This window comes from Bactrocera latifrons, unplaced genomic scaffold (genome assembly GCF_001853355.1).
Source record: "Bactrocera latifrons isolate USDA-ARS-PBARC rearing strain unplaced genomic scaffold, ASM185335v1 scaffold_70, whole genome shotgun sequence".
NCBI classification, from domain to species: domain Eukaryota; kingdom Metazoa; phylum Arthropoda; class Insecta; order Diptera; family Tephritidae; genus Bactrocera; species Bactrocera latifrons.
The window spans coordinates 2,315-17,933 of record NW_017537379.1 but is presented as its reverse complement, the minus strand read 5'-3'; the positions used below and the strand labels follow the sequence as shown (position 1 = coordinate 17,933).

The 15,619-nt window shown below is 33.3% G+C and overlaps 1 protein-coding gene across 2 annotated transcripts in view; it reads right to left on the bottom strand.

The window, feature by feature from the left end:
- LOC108975956 (cationic amino acid transporter 3) overlaps nucleotides 1–14,831 on the bottom strand; it is a 39,943-nt gene extending 25,112 nt beyond the window's left edge. For both annotated transcript variants that reach the window (XM_018944810.1, XM_018944811.1), the window contains exon 1: nucleotides 14,606–14,831. The gene's annotated coding sequence lies outside the window, so the exon portion shown is untranslated. The remainder of the gene's footprint in view (nucleotides 1–14,605) is intronic.
- Nucleotides 14,832–15,619: the final 788 nt, after the last annotated feature.

Here is a 15,619-nt window from a genome sequence, read left to right as displayed (position 1 = left end):
ATTTATATACCAACTGCATAGCTTTATTTTCATGAGTACTGTTTTGTTGGTTACTATATACTCGCAAGATTATTCTCGCGAATTTAGTGGTCAATGAGCACAAATCTAATAACAAGTTAGTACTTTTTAAACTCAGTGTGTATATATTAATTTTAGTTTGTTAGTAAGTTAACTAAAGGCCCAAGAAATACACATTTGTACATTCTCATATAATTATACATACGTATGTATATACATACACATATAAATGCACCTATAAATTTTAAATATGACGTCTTGTTCAAAACTAACCACTATGGTTTAACCGCATTAATTTCACGTCATTAAATGACTGTTAAAGTTACAACCATTGAAAATAGTAATCCATACAACAAAATTGTTTAATAACCTCCAACAAGAACGTTGACTTGACTTTAGACTTTGAAAACAGCGGCCACAAAATTATATATGTATATAGACATACATAGTATATGAATTGCCGCATTTGTACACTTAATAGGCATGAGATAGTGACTACCGTTTGTAAACATGGTACTTCGTATGAGTGTAAGTGTGGATGTTAATGAGTGTTGCCGCATAAGTTAGCCGGAGGCAAAGCGGCAGCTGTAGAATTAAAAAAATGTATACCAAACTGTGTCATTCGACTTTCATACTCGAACATACGAGTAAATTTGGCAATAACATTAAGACGACAAGAAACTGTTGGATACGAAATACAATAACACTCACGTTTCAGGTAGATTTTGTTTTGCCGGCGAAAAAAAGTAAAATCCAACTAATGGAAAAATATAAAACTGTCAATACGTGTAAATAATTACATATCCATTAAAGCAATTTGCATTTTGGGCACTAAGCCCCTGGATATTATGTATTAGGACTGATGATACCCGAAACGTTAATAACCACAAACTCGTACATAGCATTTAGTTATATTATGGACCGAATTTTTGCGTCGAAATGTGACAATCCATGAAACGTGGCTGGATGGAAAAACTTCTGCGTACATAAACGTATTGTAGGCTATCGATACGTTGAAATTCTGTGTCAATACTAAAAAAAATATTTGGAGTGAACAATCGCAATTAGAACAAGTAAGGAAGGGCTAAGTTCGGATGTCACCGAACATTTTATACTCTAGCATGACAAGTTTCATCAAGATATCTCAATTTTTACTCAAGTTACAGCTTGCACAGGCAGATGGACAGACAGACATCCGGATTTCAACTCTACTCGTCACCCTGATCACTTTGGTATATGTAACCACATATCTGACAATATATACCGTTATTAGCAACTTTATTGCGAGAATATAAAAATGATGCCCGCTGAATTACATGAAAATATCTGAGAGATTTACCGATATTTTCCGGGAAAAATGAGGTTAGGTTAAGTTAGGCACTGAATTCTTCGTGTTCGATATCAGGGACCTTGAAAAGTTATAGTCCGATCACGACAATTTTTCCACAAGGGATACCTCAGCTCAAATACCGTATTTGTGTAAAGTTTTATTCCGCTATCATCATTGGTTCCTAATGTATATATTACACAAAGAAGGCATCAGATGGAATTCAAAATAGCGTTATATTGGAAGAAGGCATGGTTGTGAACCGATTTCATCCATATTTCGTACACGTCATCAGGGTGTTAATAAATATTATATACCGAATTTCATTGAAATCGGTAGAGTAGTTCCTGAGATATGGCTTTTTTCCATAAGTGGGCGCCGCCACGCCCATTTTCAATTTTTGAAAAAATCCTGTGTGCAGCTTCCTTCTGCCATTTCTTCCGTAAAATTTAGTGTTTCTGCCGTTTTTTGTTAGTCGGTTAACACACTTTTAGTGATTTTCAACATAACCTTTGTATGGGAGGTGCGCGTGGTTATTATCCGATTTCTTCCATTTTTGAACTGTATATGGAAATGCCTAAAAGAAACGACTTAATACAGTTTGGTTGACAATAGTTTTCGAGATATGTACAAAAAAGTTAGTAGGGGGCGGGGCCACGCCCACTTTTCCAAAAAAATTACGTCCAAATATGCCCCTCCCTAATGCGGTCCTTTCTGTCAAATTTCATTTTATTACCTTTATTAGTTTTAATATAAGTTGATAACCCTTAAAAGTGTTCCGTTATTCAGAGTAATCCAAACAAATTTACTTAAATTTTTAAACCATGTAGCATTGAATTTGTGGAACAGAAGCATAAGGATGTTTCATACACTGACTTTAGCAAAGCTTTCGATAAAGTAAATCACTCTTTCAAATTCAATTAATGTCTCTTCAGGTGGTCCGATTCTTTTCTGTAATAGAATTCTCAAAAATTTTATTATATGCCGACCTAATATGGCTTTTTAAATCATAATCATTATATCTGAAGCCCTTGTTACAAAATCCATTCTGACAATTTAGAGTCAGCATTATTATTAAGTCGTAGAGAAATGTTTGGCATCATATTCTTAGTAAAAACTCTGAATGGAACAGTTAGCAGTTCTTTTCTCCTGTCTGAAGTTAAATTTAATATAACTCTTCACTCTTCGAAGCAGTTCAGACTCTTAATTTTATAATCTTGTAGAACAAATTTTGAACTTAACAAACAATTCCGTCACGTATGTAATGATTTCTAACTGACTTTTCGAAATTAAAAATACTATATTGCTTTCTCTCAAATGGTCATAATATATTTTATATATTAGATGTTGAAATGTTTGTTTCTAGAGCAGTGTGCTCAGTTATCTGAGCAGTTTTAGATATCGACACTTAAAAAACTCTCTTGTCTGTTAATGAGGTTTTCCCGATACCTCAATTATATGCATACTTGTACATAATGCGGGAATATAACAAAGCCCACATAATCATGAATTGTGTTCGGATTTCCCCGATGCTTCAACTTTACGATCGTAACTACAAGTATATCTGTATATTATGCGGTACATAATGCGGTACATAATGCACAGTTATGGCTCTGATTGGCAATATATATATGTTAGATTTATGATTTCATAGAACATGAGAAAGAATTGGTTGACCCGAGAATAATGAAGCTTTGTGGATTCGAATAGCGAACATCCTGTTCTTAGATTACACAATGAATTTATTTATCTCAAAAAGCTACCCTTGGTAAATTTGTGGAATTATCCATACTTGGAATTGATATACGATACGATATTACTTTTATAGTCAAAATAATAACTATCTCACATAGTTACAATATTATCTTTAAAATATTAACTTCCTTCATACATAGGTACGTAGACATGTACTATATATTAGAGTATTTTATAAAAGCAGCTAGACGCAAAACCCATTTTATTGCCGTCTTATAACATGCGTAAAGTCATATTTATCAAATGACACTTGGTGATTTATCACAGGCCATATAAATTGTCAAAAGTGGTGCTTTTAGATTTTTTTATAATACGACAGCAATTATACTTATGTCCACATGTGTTTAAAACAAATATTACGTTAATTAATTGGCACTAAAAATTTAGTAAAGAACAATTAATAATTAAAATGGAATAAATGAAATTACAAACTGAAGCAACAAATTGATTCATGGTAATTATTAAGTGTTCTATTGAAGCGGAAAAGCACAGAATGAGACTAACTAGCCACTCACCGCCAAAGTTAGATTAGATAAATGAAAAATGTATAGTGCTATTCGTCAAAATAAAGCATTATTTACGTAAATACTAGTAAGCTGTTGTGTCACACTTTAATAATGCTCACGCTTATTATTGTGGAAACTATTAATTTCTGCAAAAAAATACCAGAAATCGACATAAAACCATTCTAAAAATTCAAGTTATAATTATCTTTATTATCGAACGACTCGAAAAAAATTTAAACACCAAAAATGTTACAACAAATTTTCATAACATTATTTTTTTCACTTAAGGACTTCTTAAAATCTTTAAAATTGAAGTTTAAAAGGATTAAGGTATTTGTATTTTAATACTGACTGAACGATGTTTGTGCAAGATATCTTACCTAATATTTCGATTATCATATGACATTCGGCTTTGTTTACAATTATTATGAAAGTTTGACAGTTGTTCACGTTTATTACGTGTTCGGATTATCCCTATGACTCTACATTCCATCTCATTTTATTATTGCAATAATATTTATTCTTCCAAGCTAAATTGCCAAGATTATCGATACCACTTCAAGCAGAAATACGAAATACTTTTCTTCTACTGTAAAAGAAATTATTGGGAAGAAATTAAAAGAGCAGCATTATGGTTCAGTTCAGTTTTGAAGTACATTTCTTAACTCAAAATACCAGCTAAGTAAAAGAAGGAAGAAGAAGAAGGAAAGAATCTAAGATTATCCAAACGGAAACAAGGTGACAACAGTTATTGAGGCCACTCCAGTATTTAGCTCTTCAAAATGTTTTTTTTAGATTGGTGTTGTGATTACGTATTTACAAAAAATTTTCACATTATAACCTTTTTATATTTTTTACAACATAAAGTAAGTGAAGTGTTTATATTTATGTATCTCTGAAACAGACGTCTGATTATTTAAGTATTTCAGATAAAAGTACATAACCATTCTGTATCGTCTAGAAAAAATCGCATTGAGGAGGAACATATTTCATTATTGTATTATTTGTAATCAACTTTTCGATTCCATATTTGCGGTACGATTTTTGTTTTGCCTCAAAAAGCTCACATCGAATAGTAACGAATATCTATTACTGCTACATTTTTACCAGCAAGCATTCTGTTCATTCAGTTTCATAGGATTCGGTAATTGGTTTTTGGAAAGTGCAAAAGAACAGCGGGTTCGACGAGGAGTGCCGTGTCGCAGCGGAGAGAAAACAGGCTGCCTACCTCGCAACGTTACGATCGACCACAACACGTGCGGGATGGGATAGATACCGAGAGCTGAAGAGGGAAGCGAGACGCATTTGCAGACAGAAAAGGACAGAGGCCGAAATGCGAGAGTATGAGGAGCTTGATAAGCTGGCCGACAGGGGTAATGCTCGAAAATTCTACAAAAAAATGCGGCTACTTACAGAATATTTCAAGACCGAAGCATACTTTTGTAGAACCCCCAAAGGTTATCTAGTCACTGATGCCCAGAGCATACTTAAATTATGGAGGGAACACTTCTCCAGCCTGCTAAATGGCACTGAACGCACAACACCAGGAGAAAGCGAACCTCTTTCCCCAATCGTTGACGATGGAGCAAACATTCCATTGCCCGACCATGAAGAAATTCGAATAGCAATTACCCGTCTGAAGAACAACAAAGCAGCGGGAGCCGATGGATTACCGGCCGAGCTATTCAAACACGGCGGCGAAAAACTGCTAAGGAGCATGCATCAATTTCTTTGCAAAATATGGTCGGACGAAAGCATGCCCAACGGTTGCAATTTAAGTGTACTATGCCCAATCCATAAAAAAGGAGACCCCACAATCTGCGCCATCTACCGTGGGATAAGCCTCCTCAACATCGCGTATAAGGTTCTATCGAGCGTATTGTGTGAAAGATTAAAGCCCACCGCCAACAAACTGATTGGACCTTATCAGTGTGCTTTTAGACCTGGCAAATAAACAACCGACCAGATATTCAAAATGCGCCAAGTCTTGGAAAAGACCGTGAAAAGAGAATCGACACACACCACCTCTTCGTCGATTTCAAAGCTTCTTTCGACAGCACGAAAAGGAGYTTCCTTTATGCCGCGATGTCTGAATTTGGTATCCTCGCAAAACTAATACGGTTGCGTAAACTGACGTTGAGCAACAACAAAAGCTCAGACAAAGCGACTCTATATCGTGCGCCTTCTTATACCTGCTTCTAGAGAAAATAATTCGAACTGCAGAACTAAATAGAGAAGGTACCATCTTCTATAAGAGTGTACAGCTGCTGGCGTATGTCGATGATATTGATATCATCGGCCTCAACACCCGCGGCGTTAGTTCTGCTTTCTCCAGACTGGACAAGGAAGCAAAACAAATGGGTCTGGCAGTGAACGAGGCAAGACGAAATATCTCCTGCCATCAAACAAACAGTCGTCACCAGCACCAGCTCTAAAAGTATTCGACGCTGTACCCGCCGGGGGAAGCAGAGGAAGAGGAAGACCTCCACTCCGTTGGAGGGCTTAGGTGGAGAAGAACCACACTACGCTTGGAATATCCAATTGGCGCCACGTTGCGAAAAGAAGACGCCAATTAAGAAGAAGAAGAGATATACCGTTTTATATTGTATTTAAAATATATTTATTTATGACAAACTTTTTGATTTATACCAACGGTTTGTTCGATTCGATACTCTACAATATTTAATGGCACTGAAATGAAAAACGAATATTAAAAGCATTTGAATTTCGCGTGTGATGTGAGTAAACATTGCTAATTTCAGACCTCACTAACTTCTTTTGTCGCCGAAGGTTATTTCTGTACATGCATTTATATGTACAGTGTAAGTATGTGTGTAAATGGTAATTGACTTCCCTATCCATTTCGCATTCATTTGCTTTAGTAATCATTGTTGCATTAAAACGTTTCGCCAATATCTGTGCATTGTTGTTGTACGCGTATGTTTGTGCATTTATAATCACCGAGCGGTTAAATAATGCAAATTCTCACAATGCAATATTTGAGTGTTGTATACATGTCCAATGGAGTGTGTCTGAATGAATGAATTGTTGTTAATTGCCAGCTAAGATATTCTACAAATATTTATAGATACGCTATATCTGATGAATTACATTACGAATTCACACATCTGGACTTAAACCCATACGTATTTGCAAGTATCGGTTTAAAAATGTTTAAAGAACACTAAGCATCAAATGAAATTCTATCGGATCCCGATAATTTATGATCATTATATTAGTTATACATATATACATGTATACCACACACGAACAGTTTCTTTTTCTAATTAACTATTTTCGTATTGAGCAATATCTTCAACCTTTTTCCCACTGTCAGACACTAAATCCTAGATACAGTATGAGTACATAAAGGCTAATGCCTTAGGAAGCTAACGCACATATCTATAAATACCTATGTTTATATTAATTTATATACATATACTTATGTCCATTATAGAGGGTTGATTTACAAGAAGCCAAAAACACAGAAAAATCGCGAATGCGGAAAATATTCTGCGGATCATTTAAAAAAAGTATGGATAAGAGAATATGTGTCTAAAACTGTTTTCGAGCCAGCGCTTATTTAAGTGAAGTTTAATTTTTCGCTACTATCAAAACTCCTCCGTCAGTTTTTGAGATATCCGACTGAAATTTAACACATAGCTGCATTTTGACTTGAAAAGACAAGAAAAAAGCCGTTAGATATTATTAAATATTTAAACACGATATTTTTATGGTTCGTAGAATTTTGCATCACATTGCCAGTTACATATTACTTTTATATGTGTTAATACACCTCGTTATCAGTAACTTCCACGTTTTTCAGGCGGGTGTTTTAAAATATTTACAATTTACTCGTTTAATATTATAAGTATACACAGTGACAAAAAAGTACCCGGAAATTGTAAATAAAACGCAAAAATCCCCACCAGATGTAATATACTTATGCCAACGATTTTTTCAGTAATCTAGTAAACACTTTCAGAAGCATTTTTTGGAATGGCCTGCAGCTCCTTCAGCGAAGTTTGTGTTAGCTCATCGATTGATTGAAAACGAGTTTCACGGCGCCATAATTTCAGTTTGGGGAACAAGAAATAATCACACGAAGTCGAATCTGGTGAATACGGTGGTTGATCGATTGGTATTCATTGCGTTTTTGGCTTTAAAATCGGTTACAATCGTTCTCTCGAAAAAAATTCAGCTTTATCGAGACGAGTCGAGCAAGAACGCGTTTCATACCCAAAATATCCACCAAAATTATTCAAACCGACCAAGGAGAGATGTCAAGATGCCCTCTCTCTAGCACTTGCCTGCCAGTTTTCAAGTACCATATCCTTCACTTTTTAATATTTTCATCAGTTGAAGTCCATAACGTGGCATGTCTTCAACGCTCACTAGATCGTCTTTGAAAGCTTTGTACCACTCGCATGTTTTTGTTTTTGATAAAACTTAACTTTGGTTAAAATACAAAATTTGAGAAAATTTCTTTGTTCGATTCTTTTATCCATTGTAAAAATCGCATCGTAGTACTGAGATGTACAGACTTAAGCAGCTGCTGTAAACAAACTGGTTGACAGATCGCACTCACATTTCGCATTAAGTACAGTTCTACCAAAATGGGAATGTTAATGTTTTTGAAATATCATTTAGCTAGTGAATGTAATTACAATTTCCGGGTGCTTTTTTTTCCCAATATATGCTACAAGTGTGCATATATTTATTTAATTTTGTTTGTTTGATGTGTTGAATACAATGCTCGCGACAGACTGTAAACGACATCTATCAAATATTAAAATACACACGTTCTTATGGACGCACCTATTTTGACAGCTGCCCGACTACACGACTACAGGCCGACAGTTGTCGCTCTCGCTAACTTCAATTTAATCCTATATTTGCCAACGACAGTAGGACGACAGTACAGTTGACAGTAGAATGGAAGATAGAGAGATGAGGTAGAGTGGTGATGCCACCAATACGTAAAATGTAAAATTACTCAAAGCTCTAGCAAACCTGACGTTATTTTACAAATAAAAGCATAAAATGGCTTTGTTACATCATTTATAATAACAATTGATAATTTAAAATAAATAAATTTACCTATTTACTTATTTTTTGCTTAAAAATTTCACTTTGAACCAAATATTAAAATGTGCACATGCAAAATGGACAACTGCGTTGTTTTCTCTACATGCCGGCCATTGTTATGTTGCTGCCCTCTCACAAATGTTCATGTAGTAGGATTCACAACGCCATTTTCAGTTCACTGTCATGCTGCTGCAAGTAGCGAGCATTGTGTTCCGGACATGAAGCTTAAAGGTGAACACAGCGCATTGTAATATGAAAATGTCAATAAAGCATAAATAATCGTAACGTTGAAGGAAAATGGCCTTGCACGGGACGAATATGGTGCGGTGCAACGTTTCGTTTGATCCTTAGCGTTCTTTAAACATTTTTAAAACCGATACTTGCAAATACGTATGCGCTTAAGTTAAGATGTGTGAATTCATAATGTAATTCATCACATATAGAGTATCTATAAATATTTGCACAATATTTTAGCTGGCAATTAACAACAATTCATTCATTCAGACACGATAAGATTACATTTTTTTTTGACATTTATACTAACTAGAGAATAGAATTTGTGTTGTGTACATGTGTATGTATGCATGTACATATGGAATGAATATTTATTTTTTGTTATTCCATACAGTAAAGTTTTTTAAGTTGATTTCCAGAGTTTGGCTTTCATTTGGTCTAAGCGCATATACAATACAAAACGCACTATTTTCGGATCGTAGGAAGGAAATTTATATTGTCTACCATTACTATGATAAAGCTGTTAGCACGACTAGTCAAGGCCTCATAATTATTTACATCGACATTTTTCGTGATAAGACCTTAATGTGTACCTCACTTAGCGGTTTCACTAACCGATGAAGGACACTGTCATGCCTTATACTGATGGTCCAGAGTAAAATGTAAAAAGTTCACTTTATCTCAGCAAGGTTAATCTTGGTTTAATTGTACAAAATGTAATTCCTTCACAGAAGATTATAAAATAAATAATGTTATATCAAAAACAAAAAAGAATAAATAAACAATAAAGTGATAAATTAGGAGACAATAATTTAATTAACCCATAATAAGTATATGCCATGTGAATGAACTCGAAAGATGCTACTACTTTGCCTTTGAATAGAAATTCAAATAACTTTAATTATTACGAACAATTAAAGGCAGAGATTTGCCATGATACACATACACATATCCGTGCAAATATAATTATTCTATACTTATGTATCAAAAATTATATAATATTTACCTCCTTGAGGTTTTGCGCATATTAATTATTTAACTCATAACTTGCGGTAAAAGTAGCGAGAATAAAATTACTTATTTATACATACATACCATACCTACTCGTATGTATGTATGTATATACATATGTGTGAAGAATAATTTTATCTACACCGTCGAAAAGCAAAGAGCAACAGGTAAAGTGCTCATAAGTAACTGCAATTAAATGCAGACAGTGAAAAACAAAAAATAAATAAACAATTGCCATAAATAAAAGCAATTGCAAATACACAGCAAGTGTCTAATTTCAGCATGCTTATGACGCCTGAGACTAATTCACAATTTCGCCAAACATTCACACTCTGTGCTTGGAAGTGTACATAAGTATGAACTAGTTAACACTCACAATATATAATATATAGTATCGCACGCGCGCGATACGCAAACTGTTTAAAAAATATTTCTTCTTTATGACTATCATGGCTCAAATACTCTTCACTTGAGGACGTAGAGAACTATATGAGATATAATGCACTGTACTATAAGTACTTGTTTTACTATTCTAAAAAGTAGTAAATAATTGACTCGATTGACATTTACCTGACCATATTGAACGTACGAGACGTAATACGCTTGCATAGATAGTGTATCAGATACTACATACTGTTACAACAACAGTAGTTTTTAGAACAATCTTTGTATTATAATAATATTACTAATAACTTTTAATTGAACTTCGTTACTCTACATGCAAAAATTAAATCCTCACATTTCACAGATTTTCCGAGATATTAGAAAGAGTATTTTGGTAGCGTATTTGGTCCTTAAATTCTACAACGCTCCATCTAGAGAATATGTAGATATCCGTTTTCCAGTTGTCCTTATACAATACGGTATAATCAGTCAATATCTTAAATACCTTAATAAAAACTTATTTTGGGTTGACCTTAACAAGACTTTTAGAGTTTATCACATTTCACACTTCCGTACCCAAGTTATTAGTTATATATTAATACTAACGTTTATATTTTTTGTTTACAATGGAATGTTGTTGTAAAGCAATAGCTTGATAAATATTACGCTAAAATATATTTAACGATTAAATACTGACTTGTTTAACTTCGTGTTAACTTTATTGCTTAACAATTTGCTATAAGACTCCATTGGAACTTAAATCTCTACGGTATCACTTTGATGTTATCTACCTATGATAAATACAAAAAGGTATCTAACCCCCTACTGCAATTTAATTAAATGCATGATTGGAAAAGTGAATAATATATCTAATAAAAGTCGCAGAGAAAACACAATAAAATTAATCATATCGACTCTAAAGGTTAATTAATTAGATGCAATCAGATAATTTAATAATTACAATTGTATTTAAGTCTATTCAAAGCAGTTTTTATCGATTCTTAGTTTTATTTGTTGATGCATATTAGAGACCACATATTTCAAAATTTGTCCGGTCATTTTCGGAAATGCCTTTGTTCAAAATGTGAATGCAATATTTACGATTACAGTATTAAACTTAAATATATTATATAATTAATGCTGGACCCTATTTATCTATATTCCTACTTATCTATATTGCAGTGAATTTATTTCAGATATCTGAATATTCAAATCTTTAATTATAAAACAAAATTGCGACAAATTTTCATACTATAAAAAGCAATTCCAAAATGTAACATGCTGCTACAGAGTATACAAGTTTTGTTGGCCTAACGGTTATTTGTATCACATAAAACTAATTGAGTTAGATATGGAATTATATATGTATATACAAGTATAAATGATCAGGATGACGAGGCAAGTTAGTTCCTTGGCATCCGGGGAGGAGAAGATGGTCTTAATCCGACTTTTACCACAATCGCAAAACAACATTTATCTTTAAACTGCCATATCTAAAATACGATAGATACGAGAGGGCTTTATAGAAGCCGGTATCAAATTTGGTTCTTGAGCGTGACACCATCCACATTTAGGTGAAAACATATATAACAAGACCAACTAGATAAATTTCAACCAAATTCGGTAAGTAATATTACCCTAACATTCCTACACTACGGTGCGAAAAGCAGAAATCAGAAAAAAAACCTCGCCTACCTCCTATATAACACCATCCAGCATAATAATCATGACTCTATGAGGTATATTATGAAAATTCCGAGAGAATCCTTTCTGATTATATCTGTATGTAAAAAATGGATTGAATCGGATCAACAATTCCCTTATACCCCATTTACCTAATAGAATTATTTCGAACTTCCCGATGTGTTTATACCGCATATATCAGCAAATACCTAAGTTTTCCCAAGGGGTGGTATACCTTTAGTGCCGTCAAAAAATGTAAATTTTTCCAATTTTATTATGAAAAAATAAAAACAGAGAAAAACATCCGATTTTTGTGCATATATATTAAGAAGTATTATTGAACTATAAAATAAAAATTAGTTTATGAAAAAAAAAGAAACAAAATGACGGATATATTAAAGATGCCGTTGATTGACATTTTTTGCGGCCGTCAACTTCCTGGCTAGACTTCTTATCCCTTTTTTTTTAATCTGGAAGCTTTTATCAAGTGTATAGTGGAGGAGTTTCAAGATTTTCGAAAAATCGGGGATGTAGACCGGGATTTTGTATAAAGTGCCATTTTTACCTGTGTTTTTCGAGATAAACAACTGTCAAAATCAGAAAAGCGCTCTATGGCGCCCTTGAGTATAAAATTGCCTATAAATTTCGCTTTAGTTCAAGTAAATCGGTTAAATAACTCGCTCGCAATTTTGACGGCCGGATCAAAAAAATTTAGCTTCGAGGAAACGAGAATCAATGCTCTCCGGTTGTATAGACCGCAGTATGAAGTGCAATGATTCTAGGGCCTATTTCTTCGAAAATATTCGGAGCACACTAATGAAACTTAGGAGCTATATTTTTGAATAGTTTTCGATTGATTAGGGCGAAAAAAAATTGTCTTAATTCAATAGAGTGTGCATGTTTTGCTCCTAACGGTGGATCTTTTTGCCTAAAATTGATAAAAAAAAAAGTGGTTGAAAATTTTCTCCAGAACCTAATTAGCTATCTTCATCATTTTCAAGCATCTAGTTGACTTTAGCATAGAACATATTTTTCTGTTAATAATATGTAGTAATTCCAAAAATAGGTAAAATCGAGTCAATTCTACCCCTATAGTTTTGAAACTTTCGGTTTATAAATGACCGGTTTATATATTGATCGATATCCACGAGTTAACAAACCTCCCATATATTGACATATCATTATTTTCATTATTATAACATACCTTATGCTGTAAATATGTCAATCAGTGAATCAAATTCTTGTAAGAATAACACTTTTATCTGACAACATATCTTCACGAAATGTCCCATATGTTATTATCCAAAGCTGCCCGAAAAAATTGTTGAGATCGAAAGATTATAGCGTAAAGCTGCTATAAAAAACTGAACGTTTAAAATCAAGTTCTTTTATGGAAAACTTTTTTGTTTGACATGTATTTCCAGAAAATTTTCATGGCATCCAAAGAATTTTTTATTAAAGCGCGGTGCAGCAGAAGTTAACGTTTATTCTTGTTTCAACTCTTTTTCACATCAAAAATACGATAAAAATATGTTCTATAAGAAATCACTTTTCCTTGACAATTCTCCATAGCCCATAGTACTTAATAAGCCCACTCACTGTTGCAACTGAAATCATTCAATTCCCAAATTATTCGTGTTCCTTATTTATGTGGATCATTGAACAAAAGTTAGGTTGCCAAATTTTCAATATAAACTAGATTAACTCTCCAACTGATATTGACTGAGGTTCGGTGCTCCACATAAACCCAGTAACATAAATACTAAATCTACACCTAAATTAATTATCGTATAATACCATAACAATTACATAAATACTGCATACTTATGAATTCGAAAATTACAATTAAGTAGATCATAGCGTAATATATACATATGTATTTAAATAATCATACTTAGTTTTATTTTATATGAGTTAGAAGATTGGAAATTCTTGTCTCCCTTTGTGAATCTAATTAGGCTATTAAATTCTTTCCCCCATATTTGGACCTACCTTCTTTGAAGGATGTACTTAAGGTATTAATCTAAAACCAAGAAATATTTTTTGAGTAGTGTTTCAGTACCGGTCGCCTCCTGCAAGTCTATAAATGTATTTTGGTATTGAAAACTAATTTCATAAAACCCTTTTATCCATTCGGAGTCGCATAATATCAAGAGGCAAATGTTAAAATAAGTTCGACAAACATCTAGGAAAAATGTAAGCTCCATCAAATAAGAAATATAGAGGCAAGAATGCGACACCCAGCGTCCTCAGCGATACGAAACATCAAAATTGCATAGTAATTGTAAATAAAGCGTTATCTTCTTTCGTTCATGATGTCACGTACCAATGTACATTAATTGCTTCGATATGAACTTTGAAAAAGTAACTACAGGAAATTGTCAAAATCTTTTTCTGTTGTATAAATCGCCTTTTTGTTTAACGTATTTACTTTTCTTCATTTTTTACAATTGTCTTCGCTGTCCTTATCAGAGTTTTGTTTAAAATTTAAAAATCAAAATATAATTTGCTATCATTAAATAGTCATGACGTATTATGTTCGCTAAAATATTACTAGTGCCATTGCTGTACATTTCTCTACTTAACATTTTTGGCTTACCTTTTACTGAAGATTTTATTTCCAGCTTATTGCACCCTTTCGCAAATTGAAATGCTTTTTATTAAAAATAATTATTTGCACATTAAAACAAAAACGATACACCTTAATATTTAATTACATCACTTAAATATTGTATAAACAAATTTTATTACACACAACGGCAATTTCGGCACAGAGAGATCTGTGGACGTTAGCTAGTTAATGCCTAAAAACTGACGCGCTCACAAGTTGACTGGACCGAGTTAACTGTAGAACGCATGAAAAAGGTTTTAAACTCAGCAAACACTAGATCATACCGTAGAGAGGAGGTGCTATGTGCAGGTACAAATTGAAAATGTACGAAGATAGTAAAAGAAAAAATAACTTTTGAGTCTTGTTGCTCAAACAGTACTCTAATGATCAACAATAACTTAAAATAAAAAAACCATAGAGTAACAATTCTGTTTAAATACGGCTTCATGATATTATAACTCAATGTTTCTTACAATTAGAGATTTCTAGCAATATCCGTTTCATATAACAGTTACTTTAACTATTTTTCGGCAGCAGTTATACAGAATTCTATTAGGTTACACATTTGATCCATTTGACATATGATGAGCATATTATACTTTTTTAATGTTTCTCAAAAGCAATCATCGTTAGTAAAATTTGGTAAAAATTGAAAGACATAATAATAATATGTGGATGTAGTATATACCAGGCTCGTTCCGGAAAGCCACTGGAGCAATAACGCCTTGAAATCTCGTGAAATAGTTTTGAATAACGTACGTACTTTTATTATATTTATAAAAGAAAACACTTTTCGCACGGTGGGTGCGAAGTTTGATTTGTGATATGACCGATACTTAGTTCTTAAACCAAGTTTTTTTCATAACTAAGCACTAAATTAAAATACAAAACTGTCATTTAGTACAGAAGATCACATTAGAAGGGATGGTAGGCAAGAAACGTTTAAACATGGGGGTGGCATATACATATCTTCCAAACTACTGAAGGTAAATCAACCAAAGA